At 36.3% G+C, this 13,933-nt stretch overlaps 1 non-coding gene across 1 annotated transcript; it reads left to right on the top strand.

Annotated features, from left to right (window-relative positions):
* Positions 1–11,186: 11,186 nt before the first annotated feature.
* Positions 11,187–11,293, top strand: LOC115866527 (U6 spliceosomal RNA). Its single transcript, XR_004044680.1, has one exon. It is a non-coding gene; the product is annotated as a U6 spliceosomal RNA (small nuclear RNA).
* The last annotated feature ends 2,640 nt before the right edge of the window (positions 11,294–13,933 follow it).

Genomic DNA, 13,933 nt, shown 5'->3' with positions numbered 1-13,933 from the left:
TGTCTCCCAGCTTCACATTCCCTTGTTTCTTATTCATTCTTCGAAATTCATATGGTTACATTCTCCGTGAAGATATCCAGACCAGCAGAGATAGAAACAGGTGTTTTTCCTCCGTGCTGTTGCAGCTATTGTTCCATTCATTTTTCTACCCTCCAGGACTTAGCACAGTTCTGAGAACATTTTGTGGTCTTGATGAGTCACTTGGTTTATTAATGAGCAAACCTAGGGGGAGAGTCTGGTACAGTGGTTATGAGTGTGGTTCTGGCGTCAGACTATTTGGATTCAAATTCCAGTTGGGTTACTTTCCACATGTGTACTTGGATCCATGATTTCCACCTCAGCTGCTTTATTTGTAAGAGGAAGATAATAATAAAATCTCCTCTAGCCTTCTTGGGAGAAAAAAATGTGAGATATTGAGCAGAGCGCCTGCACCCAGTGACCAAGCAACACGTGTTACATGCTGATAGTGTTGATATTATAATATCATCTCTCTCGCTCTGTGTACATGAATGGCAAAAATATGGGGAAAATACACAAACATTGGAAATTGGATGAAAAAGCCTCAGACAAAGGGCAGAATGTTTCTTAACTTAGTCAAGAAGGGATGACAGGGCTTCCCTGGTGGCGCAGTGGTTGAGAGTCCGCCTGCCGATGCAGGGGACACGGGTTCGTGCCCCGGTCCGGGAAGATCCCACATGCCGCGGAGCGGCTGGGCCCGTGAGCCATGGCCGCTGAGCCTGCGCGTCCGGAGCCTGTGCTCCGCAACGGGAGAGGCCACAACAGTGAGAGGCCCACATACCGCAAAAAAAAAAAAAGAAGGGATGACAATGAAGGTAGAGTAGTAGAGTCAGGCCTGTATGGCAGTCTGCTGTGTTTATTGACAGCTTGCTTAGACAAGTCTGCTCTTAGTACCAGAAGCTAATGTGCTTCCTGGATGTAGAGGACCACAGTTTTGTTATATATATATAGTATTTGGCAAAGGTTACATATATATATAGCCTTCCAGAAGGTTAGTTACAGAGGATGTCTGCAGGCACCTTCCCGCCCAGTCCCGACTGCGCCCCGCGCTTCCTGGGGGTTGTTGCCGCCGCTGCAGTTGAAAAGCAGATGGAGAAAGGAGGCTCCAGCGGCTCCTGGGGCCGCTGGTTGGTCCTGCTCTGCCCTCAGCTGGACCTGGAGAAGGAAGCGCCCCGGCGACGCCACATGCACCACGCCTCTCATTAAAAAGCCCCAAGGACAAGGTCGTCAGCATTTTCTAATATGGTTATGGGAAGAGTCAGGGAAACACACGCAAAAGTTATATATATATATATATATATATATATATATATATATATATATATATATATATAGTATTTTGCAAAGGTTTATGTATATGTAGTATTTTGCAAAGGTTATATATATATAGTATTTTGCAAAGGTTATATATATATAGTATTTTGCACATGTTCTCTAGCCTTGACGGAGCCAGAGAACCTTTGGGAAATAAAATCCATGCATATATATAAAATCATTGGCATTCCCCTGTTTTCTTCTAAACTGTGATCTTCTGCAGCCTTCTGCCCCCCTCATTGTGTGTTCACATGTTCCTTCAGGCCATCCTGAGTTCTCTACGCTGGCATTCCACTTGGACCACCTTTCGCCAGGTTTCTTACATCTGCTCCTTTCTCTGCTCCCTTCTCCAAAACATCTAATGAAACTCCATTCCCGTAGGTGGGCTCATTCACCCCTAAGTAGTAAAGAACAATATAATTAAATGAAATATCTTGTTCATCCATTCAAATATTTATTCAAATATTTATGGAGACTTTATATTTGTTCCAGGCAAGGGAAATTGAGAGCCTTACTCTAACAGACATTTTTATTTCAAAAGATGTAGCCGATTAATCAACTTATATTAGGTAGCATTTCAGAGAGTGTGGGAGAGATGTTGGGAAGCCTCTGTAACAATGGATAATCATCTACTCTTGCATCCAGGTGTGACCCCAGTGATAATTTCCAGATTTCATGACTACTTCTAATGATAGTCAGAATAATAGGAAGGGAAAGAGAACTTGCAAATATATTAGTACTGTAGACATATCATACAGCTACTACCTATCACATGTTTAATTCTCGGCATATAGTGGTTACCAGCACAGGCTCAGGACTCAGACATCTTTGGGTTCAAACCCTAGCTTTCATTCTTATTAGCAATGTGACCTTGGTAAATTACACCATTCTCTAGGTTCTGTTCCCTTATTTGTACAATGAAGCTGCGGGATTGTTAAAGATTAAATTACTTTGTTTAAATCGTTCTCAATATGCAGTGTTTGTTTTGGTAAAATAAGTAAATATGTCATTGAAATCTAGAATGACCCTATCGATGCTAATTTCTCCTGTATCATGTGGATGCATGTGTGTTTCTGACATACATGCCTACACTTAACATCCACACACACTCCCCAGAGTGCCAAAACCAAGAAATGAACCATCTCACAAAACCCTATTCCCCACTCGCATATTCATCTGTACTTACAGACATCTACATTTTATTCTTTTCCCTCTTTCTTAATGCAAAGAAACAACAGCCCATTCCATACTGACTGCCTTCCAGTGTAATCTCAGAACCAAGTGTTCCTTGAGAAATTGTTACAGAGCTGAAAGTTGAAGTAATATTCATCTATAATACACTTTAGGGGTGAATAGGAGGATACCCAGGAGCTTTTTTTCCCTGAAGATGAACATTTGTCATTGACCTACCGTATTTCTCTTTCAGATAGCTAGGGTCACCTGGGTGTCTGAGGTGGTGGAGACATAAGAATAAAAGATAATTATGAGATTATTTCATCAGTCTTCTAGCTTTCATTCTAGTATTTTCATCTCCCTTTGAATTAGTGAGAATTTGCTTGTCTTCATTCTTCAGTTTAGCATGAAACCATATTTTATCTCCTGTTTCTAGCTACCATACCAAACTAAGAAGTGCTGGCCATAGCAACAAAATGTTCATATAACTTTGCCAAACAATGTTTAAATGATGAATTCAAGGAAAAATTCACACCACCCATGATTTGGCATTCTGCACACAGAAAAAAAACAGTTGACTTGATTTTTAACTTTTCCTCTAGACTCATGACATCATGTGAAATTTCTTGATATTAGCATTGACTATGGCAAAATGATATGCACAGAAATCTTCTCATGAATTTTCTAGACAAATTTTGGAAATTCAAGATTAACGAATAGTTTCATGCATGTTTAAGAACCAGAAAATCTGGTAAAGAAGTAGTTTATTTGAACTCAAACTACATAATTGGCTTAGAGACATTCATGTATGTCCCATCCTGTGTTCATTAAATGCATTTGAAAATCCCATTGAAAGGAAAGGGAGGTCTGCAGGAGTAGGTCCTGGTTGTGAAGTGATAGTTTTCTCCAAAGCACATTTGAATCTCAGGAGGCACCATTGTGTTGGACAGAATCTGTATGCTGCAAAGCTAAAATTGTGTTCCACTGTAGTGTGAAGGTCATCAGTTTCCTTTTATCTGAGCTTTTCCCTTACAACTCTCCTTAAATGAGAGTTTGTAAATAATCAATAACGTTCTTAAAGTATTATAAATTTGGTATTATGATCTGTTTTCAAATTTCAGCTTTGAATATTTTTTGAAAATATTAGCTGCTGAATAACAAATATTCAAAACTATTCATTAGTCCATTGATTTAGTGATCTATATTAAGTTTGAATTCTCAAATATTATACATATAATATTTATATAAATTTTATAAACTATATTTATATATTTATATAAATATATTTATATATTTTGTATATAGATATTATATATACATAAATAGGATAACAGTTATGGCTTTCGTTATTGTTTTGGGTTTTCTACATATTTTTATTTTTTTGTTCAACATTTCCTTAAATAAGTTATTTTCACGAGTTATGTGTATGATTTTTATTGGAAACCGAGAATACAAAATGAATATTGTAAAATTCTATCCTGTTGTATAAAGTGAGCTACCAAAAAAAGTATAACGGACAGTTAAGTTTTAAGAGCTATTCCTTTGGTATATAATAATGAATTTATTAATGGGGTTATTACAGATTCCATTATTTCATGGGTTCTCACATTTCATATCAAGGATGCCTTTAGATATTCTAGAATTTCACAATGCCAATGTCCTTAAAAAATGAAGTCTCAAATATTTTTGATATTAAAATGTAGAGGTACACAATGCAAGCAGGTTAAGTGAGTCACACAGAAGATTGTGAAACTGGCCGAATTTCATTGCCATTTTTTTTCTTCAGAATCCTATGAAAGGATTTAAAGGTGGCTAAAGACATATTCTTATACCTATGTAGAGCTTTCTTTTTTTTAATGTAACAAAGTTGGGCCATTTTTCTCATTGTTTGGGTGTAACTCTAGACTTTTTGTTGTTGTTGTTGAAGTATGGTTGGTTGACAATATTTTGTTAGTTTCAGGTGTACAGCAAAGTGATTTAGTAATACACACACACACACACACACACACACACATATATATATACACACACAAACATATATTCTTTTTCAGATTCTTTTCCATTATAGGTTATTGCAAGATATTGTAAGATAGTTCCTTGTGCTATATAGTAGATCCTTGTTGTTTATCTATTTTATATATAGTAGTGTGTATCTGCTAATTCCAAGCCTAATGTATCCCTCCTCCTTCCCCTTTCCCCTTTTGTAATCATAATCTTGTTTTGTATATCTGTGAGTCTGTTTCTGTTTTGTAATTAAGTTCATTTGTATCACTTTATTAGATTCCACATGTGACATCATATTTGTCTTTTCTTTCTCTGTCTGACTGACTTCACTTTGTATGATAATCTCTATGTCCATCCATGTTGTTGCAAATGGCAGTATTTCATTCTTTTTTATGACTGAGTAATATTCCATTATATATGTGTGTGTGTGCATATGTGGGTATATATATATATATATACCCACCACATTTTCTTTATCCAGTCACCTGTCGATGGACACTTAGCTTCCATTTCTTGGTTATTGTAAATAGTGCTGCTATGAACATTGGTGTGTATGTATCTTTTCAAATTAGAGTTTTCATCTTTTCTGGAGATATGCCCAAGAGTGGGATTGCAGGATCATATGGTCACTCTATTTTTAGTTTTTTAAGGAACCTCCATACTGTTCTCAATAATGACTGCACCAATTTACATTCCCACCAACAGTGTAGGAGGGATCCTTTTTCTCCACACCCTCTCAAGCATTTATTATTTGTAGACTTTCCGATGATAGCCATTCTGATTGGCATGAGGTAATACCTCATTGTAGTTTGATTTGCATTTCTCTAATAATTATCAGTGTTGAGCATCTTTTCATGTGCCTGTTGGCCATCTATATGTCTTCTTTGGAGAAGTGTCTATTTAGGTTTTCTGCCCATTTTTTGATTGGGTTGTTTGTTTTTTTGATATTGAGCTGTATGAGCTGTCTGTATATTTTGGAAATTAATCCCTTGTTGGTCACATCATCTGCAAATATTTTCTCCTGTTCCGTAGGTTGTCTTTTTGTTTTGTTTATGGTTTCCTTTGCTGTGCAAAAGCTTGTAAGTTCGATTAGGTCCCATTTGTTTATTTTTGCTTTTGTCTAGACTTTTATAAGTTCAGTTGTTATTCACACTTCACAGAATATTGATAAGGTGCTCTAATACATATATGTATAGGGAATTGTGCAGATGGGTCAAAATTGTGAAGTTTATGAAATAATTATATAAAGGTTTTATGATGTAATAGGAAGAGCCCTCAATAAGAAATCACAAGAATTTTGACCTCTTAAGTGAGCTACTTAGTCTCTCTATTAACCTTTAGTTTTTCTTATTTATGAAATGGGAACCTAAAGCAAATGGAAATGGGCAAAGAATTGTTGAGAGAAACATATCCATTAAATTTATATGTATACAGAAGCCAGTTTTTGAAATCCTATTTATTTTGAAGATTATATGCAAATATCTTTATTTTTTTCTTGCCAACTAGAATGTCTTGGTCCGTTTTGCATGTTTCATATTTGTGGTTTTGATTCAGTAATTTAAAGAGATAGGACTTCCATACAAAAGACGTGTAAAAGTTGCTACAGTGAGAATTGATACACACAACTTGAGTAACACTGATAACTTAGCACTATTGTTCTTTCTTTGACTTGGGTGAGAAATTGATATGAAATAACAAAGAAGATTCTTCTCTCCCTCCTTTGAAGTCCCTTCAGTCTCCCATGACAAGTCACTTAACGATTTGGGGGAATGTTGATTTGAAATTACCCATACCCTTCATATGGACACTGAACTCAAGGGGTAGGATTTAGACAGTTATAAGAATGTTAGGTTGAGCGTGCTTTAAAGAGACAAACTTTCCTTTTAAGAAAAATTTGGTATGAAAGTAAACATGAGTCCCTGACTTTGAGAAATCTTATTTATGTTTTCATTTCCCATAAATTATTATAAAAATGCCAAGCATTTGACAATGATATGCATTGCTTTGATGCCAAGGAAATTTGGAAGCCCCAGAATACAAACAATATGAACAGATTTAATATATCTAATAATCTCATCTGAAACAAAGTTTTCAATAACAGAGCTTCACTAAGCCTCATTCATATAAACTGATATATATTGGGTGTCAGAAACTTAAGGGAAACCAAAAATCCTAAATCTGACATTTGTTCATTCTAAGAAATGCATTTCTTTTAAAAAATGGTAGTACAAGGCTAATTGTCATTTCCATCCATCATTTATGTTTTTCCTTTTGAATTTTCAATTCTCAAGTTCAGAGACTGTTGATTTGGTGGAGAGTTGGAACAAACACCTAATTAAAAAAAAATAAAAGTCAGCAACACCAGAAAAGCATTGTCACCAAACAATAAATAACGCTCCATCTAAAATTCGCTTAAAGATGAATCCATTTCGGGAGTGGCAGCGCACCTGCGGCACAAACCTTAAATGAAAAATAAAGACAAGTGGGTTGTAGGGTGCCTTTCCCTCTTCAAAATAAAATTCTTTACAACATACGAGACAAATGGCACAAAAGTGAAAGGGCAGTGATGCAGACTGGATAGGCTTACAGCGTAATTGAATTAAGGCTTGTGTGCCACATATGACCACAAAGCGGGCCTAAAGGCTCGGGCCTGCTGAATGGAGGTGGCTGGGCCGACAATAAAGACCCTTTAAACTGGTTAAATGCATCATAAGCGTGTGTGCAGAGAGCTTTCTAGCTAACAGGTGGCTGAGTAAACCTCAGCTGGTGCCACACAGGGCTGTCGCATTGACCTTCTTTAGGATAATTTCAGCCCCCTTTAAAAAAAAATTTGTTACTGTACTTGCTGTGGTGGAAACAATTTAGAGATGAATAATTTCTTTTGGTCTCCAGAGGCGCCGGTGGCTCTCTCTCTCTCCCCCCCTCCCTTTTTTTCTTGAACTCTCTCTCTCTCTCCCCCTCTTTTGCTCCGTCTTGAAACTGAATTAACATAAAGGAACAGTGACAACAGCAAGCTGAAAAGCATAGCTGGTGGGAGGATTAAGTATATCATTGAAAGGAATTATGTTGTAAATGACTGGGAGGGGTCGGGGCTTCTGTTCCTTGGTCCCATCTGGTCCTTAAAGAATACCTTGTTGTAATTACCCCCAGATGGTTTGTGCTCACTGGGGTCTGGACAGCCAGGTGCCACTGTGCCCTGCTGGGTGTGATATTCATTGCTACATGCAGTGACAAAAATGGACTTTATTGAAACCTAATTTCTTCCAGAGTATTACACAAATAAGAAATGAACCTAGCTCATTGAGAGAGAGCTTTGTTTATTTCCAAGCCGAAACAGTCTCACCTAAGATAAGGCTGCCTGGTTATTTTACAACTCTCCTAAAAAGAAGCAAAAACAATTCACAATGTGTGCTGGATTTAATTCAGTCTTTTAAAATAATGGAAGTGGTCAACATCAATGGCAGGTTTTTATTTCTTGGTGCTAGGTAGTTTTAAAAATAATAGCTAGGATATTCAAGACCATGTTTTGATCATTTTATTATTGAAACTAACAGTAAATAAAGTGAATTATAGGATATCCAAGTCTAAGCACATTTTGATATTAGTGAGCAAATATTTATATAACTCAAAACTTAATCACATATTACTCACTATAAAATATATCTCACCACTTAATTTAAGAAACACGTTTGAATATTTTTGTGTTGTACTATAGCATCAATATTAGCACAGAAAAACAACAAGGAAACTAAATATTTTTAAAAGTTAGCTGTCTTGATATATACAAAGATGGAATTTTTAAAAATTATGCTTACTTTAACTTTCTATCAGGAAATTTCACTTTTAATTTTTAAATATATCTTTAAAGCAGAAATAACTTGAAAATGAAAGTTAAAGTCATAATTGTATAATTCAGTTATATTTATTTTATTCTAATTATATTGCAATCAGTCTAATAATCTTATTTGATAAATTATATAACAGAATATCTTTTAGGTCTGACTAATTTTAAAAACAAAATATTTATCTATTCCATGTCTTACTATAATTTTGCATGTATTAACATTGTAGCAAAGTAAGTCAAATTCATTACTTTAAATCATGAATTTTTCAATGTAAAATTTGGAAATTTTTAATATGAAAATCAAATGGGAATTAGTGAACAGCAGAAAATGAATACACTTGATATTCCTTTTTTCTTTACAATCGTAAATTTTACACAGTATTAAGAAAATATAAACAGTTGATATAATATTACAAATGTTAATCTTGAGAATATTTTCCTTTAACATATATGAACCACGTGCTTACTACGAAAGTGTTAGCAAAAAAGAAAACAAAATAAAATGCTTCTTGCTGCATATTTAAGAGGGAGTTAAATCCCAGACAATCAAATAGAGGGAAATGATTTTAAAAATTGGCAACTTAACGTGCTAGGAGCAATTGCTCTGCAACACTGAACTTTGACAACTGAGAAGAATAGGCTTTCTGTACTTTGTAAATAAAATTTTAAGGTAAAAATACAGTCCCAGTGTTCTGTTCAAACTCTATTGGGGGGCAGCATAATTTTGTTAGTACCTACAATATACATACAATACCTAGGAAGACCTTGACCTGAGGTGAAAAGACTCTGGAACAGGGTCCAGGAGACCTGAACTCTAGTTCCAGCCTGATGCTCATAGCTTTGTGATCCTATAAGCTGTAGTTTCCTCCCTTGCAAAATGATTGTAAAACAGCTTGATTACAAGATCAGACTTGTGTTTTTAAAGATATATGCATTTGATGATATGATCAGAGGTACAAGAACGAGCATGGGGACCACAGTGGTCCAAACGTTCGTGATTAAGGCTTGAAAGCTGACAGGTTAGATGGAATGGAGAAGAGAGAGCAGGAAGACGTTTAAAATTGGGGAGAACGAAGAGTGGGAATTGAGAGTTTTAATTATGAAATAAATGGAGTTTTTAAATAATTCATCAATTTTTTTCACTTTTGATACATTTGGTACATTTCTTTAGATGTTGGGCTTTTTCTAAAATAGAAGATTTCTCTTGCTCTTTTTTTCCATTTTTCTCTATTTCATTCTCTTCATTGAGTGAATTATTTTCATGGAAAGTTGCTTCCTTGATACTTTAGTCATTTGGAAACTGGAATTTGAGAAGATTAGCATAGAAGCAAAAGAAATGCCTATGCTTCTATTCCTGACATAACACTCAGGTTTCAGGATAAACTTGCTTAAATTTTGAACAATTACCTGTGCAAAATAATGGTTTGGGGCCTCTTTGTTAAAATATTAAAGGAGGAAGTTACTCTTTAGCAAGTTGGTATAGTTCATTAATTGAGTGATGTCAATGTACTGGGCGTATCAGCAGAAATTTTGTTAGAGTTTCAAAATCATCAGTTTCTAATAAGAGATAATCTGATATTATCCTTCTGTGGAATTCATAAATCTTGGAATTATTTAGGGTCTTTCAGTTCTTCAACTCAACCTTTTAGCTCTTACAATGATTTCTTACATACATTACACTTGATAAATGCTTATCTAGATTTTTTTATACACTTTCAATGATAGAAAACTTTTCATATTTCCAAAGCAACCAATTTCAATGTAGAGAAGCTCTAATAAGTGGTCCTTATTTTGATTTGAAATATGCCTTCGTGTAGTTCAGTTTCTTGCTATCTTAAGAACAATTCCGTGTTACAATAGGAAGAAACACCATTGGTAACCAAGCCAACATTAGACATCCTAGAATGCAAGTTTTTATTCCAGCCCTTTCCAGATTTCTTAGCATTTCTGTCTGACAGTCTTTTTTTTGGCGGTACGCGGGCCTCTCACTGCCGTGGCCTCTCCCGTCGCGGAGCACAGGCTCCGGACGCGCAGGCCCAGACGCCAAGGCCCACAGGCCCAGCCGCTCCGCGGCACGTGGGATCCTCCCGGACCGGGGCACGAACCCGCGTCCCCTGCATCAGCAGGCGGACTCTCAACCACTGCGCCACCAGGGAAGCCCTGTCTGACAATCTTGATATGCCCTCTATTAATCTTTTTCCCAGAATATCTTCTTCCTCTAAAACATGGGAAGAGGAAAAGGAGAGAGAGATCAGTGAGCAGAAACATGCTTTCCTTGATTAAAATATGAATTTAGACTTTGACTTTGGCTTGTCTGGATTCTTTGCTAAAATACAAAATTTTCTAAAATGTCAAAAGTTTTCCTCTAAGCATGGAGAGGAAGATTGGACACTAGATCCACAGTGCAGACACCTATTTCCTCATGAGCTACAATTCTGAATACCCAACTCTAACACTCTAGTGATTTGCAAAAATAGAAAAGGGAAACTTTACCGACATTGTTGTCACTGCCTTCTAACTGGTCTTTCTGTTTCAAATTTTATCCTCTTCCAGGCCTCTCTTTTTTCCTGGAATTAATTTTTTTTAAATACGAATTTTACTTCCCTGTTCCGGTCTCACTGTATGTAAGTGCAGGCTCTTAAAAGGGGCTTACAAAGCCCTTTGGCATCTGGTTCCTTCCTGTCTCTTTAACCTCATCTCTTTCAACCTCCCTCCACACCTCAGTCTTCAGCAGCACAGAAAACAATTTTAGACCACTCTGCCTTCATACGGGAGCTGTTACCCCCATTTTAAGTCTGATGAGTTCCTGTTCTCCCCTCAAAAACCAGCTAAAGTGCTCACTTCAGCAGCACATAGACTAAAATCAGAACCACGCAGAGAAGATTAGCATGGACCCCGGGCAGAGATGGCATGCAAATTTGTGAAGCGTTCCATGTTTTCAAACTGTATGATTCCACTTTCAGGAGGAACATGGAGTAGTCAGATTCATAGGGACAGAAAGTAGAATGGTGGTTAGGCTGGAGGGGGGATGGGTAGTTATTGTTTAATAGGTAGAGTATCAGTTTTGCAAGATGAAGCATCCTGTGAAGGGATGGTGGTAATGGTAGCATCACAATGTGAATATACTTAATGCCACTAAACTGTATACTTTATATTGGTTAAGAAGGTAAATTTTATCTTAACTTTATATTGGTTAAGAAGGTAAATTTTATCTTATCTTATTTGGTTAAGAAGGTAAATTTGCCACAATTTTTATAAAACAGCTAAAATTCCAGGCTCCTTTTCTCTGCACCCATCCCATTCCCAGGGGGAGTTAGGCATTTTCATTATTTAACCAGTAGACTGAAATAGCTGCACCTAAGTGATTGTCAAGAACACTAACCTTGAACTCACTGCTGCTTAATACTCATCAAATACATGGTTGAACAACATGAATTTGCAAAGGATTGCCTTTGTGAAATACAGCGCACACATTTCTACAGACACAAAAAAATTCATCCTTGGAATAAACCGCACAAGCCGGTCTCTACACATCTGGACCATACAGTCTATTCTCTTGTAAAACTGCTTTTATGAAACATAATTTGGTATTATGTCATCATTGGCCTATGTTTAGAGTCACTGTAGGAAACAGTCAGCCCATGAAATCCATTTAGTGTATAGGTGTGTTTAGGGTGGTATACTGTTCTTTTTCTTTTATTTTTCTTTCTTTCTTTTTTTTTTTTTTTTTACTATCTATGAGGAAAAACTGTTTAGTTTTGGCACCAGAAATAGGTTTTCTTTGTAGGTAATACGAATAGAGTGATTGATTTTCTCATTTTTGTCTCCTTTCCAGAAAGTCTAGAGGCCAACCCGTGGCTTGTTCTAGCATTTTCTAGACCTTAACTATGCTATTCTGTGTAGCGATTTGCTGTAGACTTCAAATTATCCATTAAAATTTATTTTTTTCTCTGAATCCACTTCATTATTCGTGTTGCCTTTTATCTCATGTTGTTTTGAACTTTAAATCCATTCTTAAATAAATGAGGAATAAATGAACAATTAATAAATTCACCCTCTCCTCTAATTCCTACTGGATATTGCATATATTTTTATTATTGCTTGCATATATTCTATTATTTATTTGTATTTCATGTCTGCCATTTACAGTGGACAGTACACTCTTTTAATGCATGATACATATCTTAATATTATTTCAACACAATTAGAATATCTAGCTAATAATATGTGTATAAATAAGTCTACCAGATTAACTGAAAAGAAATGAGAAATTCAATAACTTTGGAAAACAGACTAATTTATTAATCTTTTTAACACACAACACGTCCTTTTTTTGTAAGCAAATTATAGTTTGGGGGAGTGCTAATAGTAAAAGCTAAAAACTCAGATAAATGGCTGAAAGAATTCCCAGTCTTAAATGAATTCTTGTTTATTTCTTGTGACTATTAACATTCAGCCAAGTATTCAACTCAGTTCTTTCTCTTTTGTCTGTGCATGCGTGTGTGTGCGCACGTGTGTGTGTGTGTGTGTGTGTGTGTGTGTGTGTGTGGTGTAGCAGACTACAGGTATAGTAAGACTTATTGTTGGGTAAACATCTCTCTCTATATATAGAGAGAGAGACATAACTAATAGCAATATATATTCATTATATGTGTATATACATATATATGTATATGTATTACATGCATGTGATACACAATAATAAATATATATACAATTTTGTTCTGTATAAATATATAGGCATATATACTAGTTTTATATATGCACATAATATAAAACCATAGACTATATACAAAACATAAGTCTATATATACAAACATGCATAGGTGAATACAAAAACATATGATGGATATGTGTATATATATATATATATATATATATAGTCACAGTTATTTATGTAGATTCACAGGTATATTTAACCCCAAAACAGGTCTTACTAGTTCTATTTACTGAAATCAAATTCTCTACTCTTTTTCCACGACACAACGTTCTTTTGTTTTCTGACTTTTTGTAGTCCTATTTGTTCCTAATAGTGCTCCTTTCTTTTTTTTTTTTTTTTTTTTTTTTTGCGGTACGCGGGCCTCTCACTGTTGTGGCCTCTCCCGTTGCGGAGCACAGGCTCCGGACGCGCAGGCCCAGCTGCCATGGCTCACGGGCCCGGCCGCTCCGCGGCATGTGGGATTTTCCCGTACCGGGGCACGAACCCGTGTCCCCTGCATCGGCAGGCGGACTCTCAACCACTTGCGCCACCAAGGAAGCCCTCCTTTCTTGACCTCCATAATAAATGTGTTCCTGTGATCACTTTTCTGCTTACTCCACAGTCTACCTCTGATCAGTTGTATCCCTGTTGATGGTTTTATCTACAAAATTCCAGCATCAGGCACATATCCAACTCACCCTTGGACATGTCCACACAGGCAGCATGATTTCTCCACCTGAACTCATCATTTTCCACCCTTGGCACTCCATGGGATTGCTCCTCCTCTTAAGCCCCTGCTCTTCATGGTTGACATCTCCAGGTTCCTGTCACCCAAGCCTGACCACTGGAAGTGACTACTGTCTCATTCTCCTCTCTGACTG

This window comes from Globicephala melas, chromosome 3 (genome assembly GCF_963455315.2).
Source record: "Globicephala melas chromosome 3, mGloMel1.2, whole genome shotgun sequence".
NCBI classification, from domain to species: Eukaryota; Metazoa; Chordata; class Mammalia; order Artiodactyla; family Delphinidae; genus Globicephala; species Globicephala melas.
Note: the sequence above shows the minus strand (reverse complement) of the source record. Positions and strands in the feature narration are given on the sequence as shown.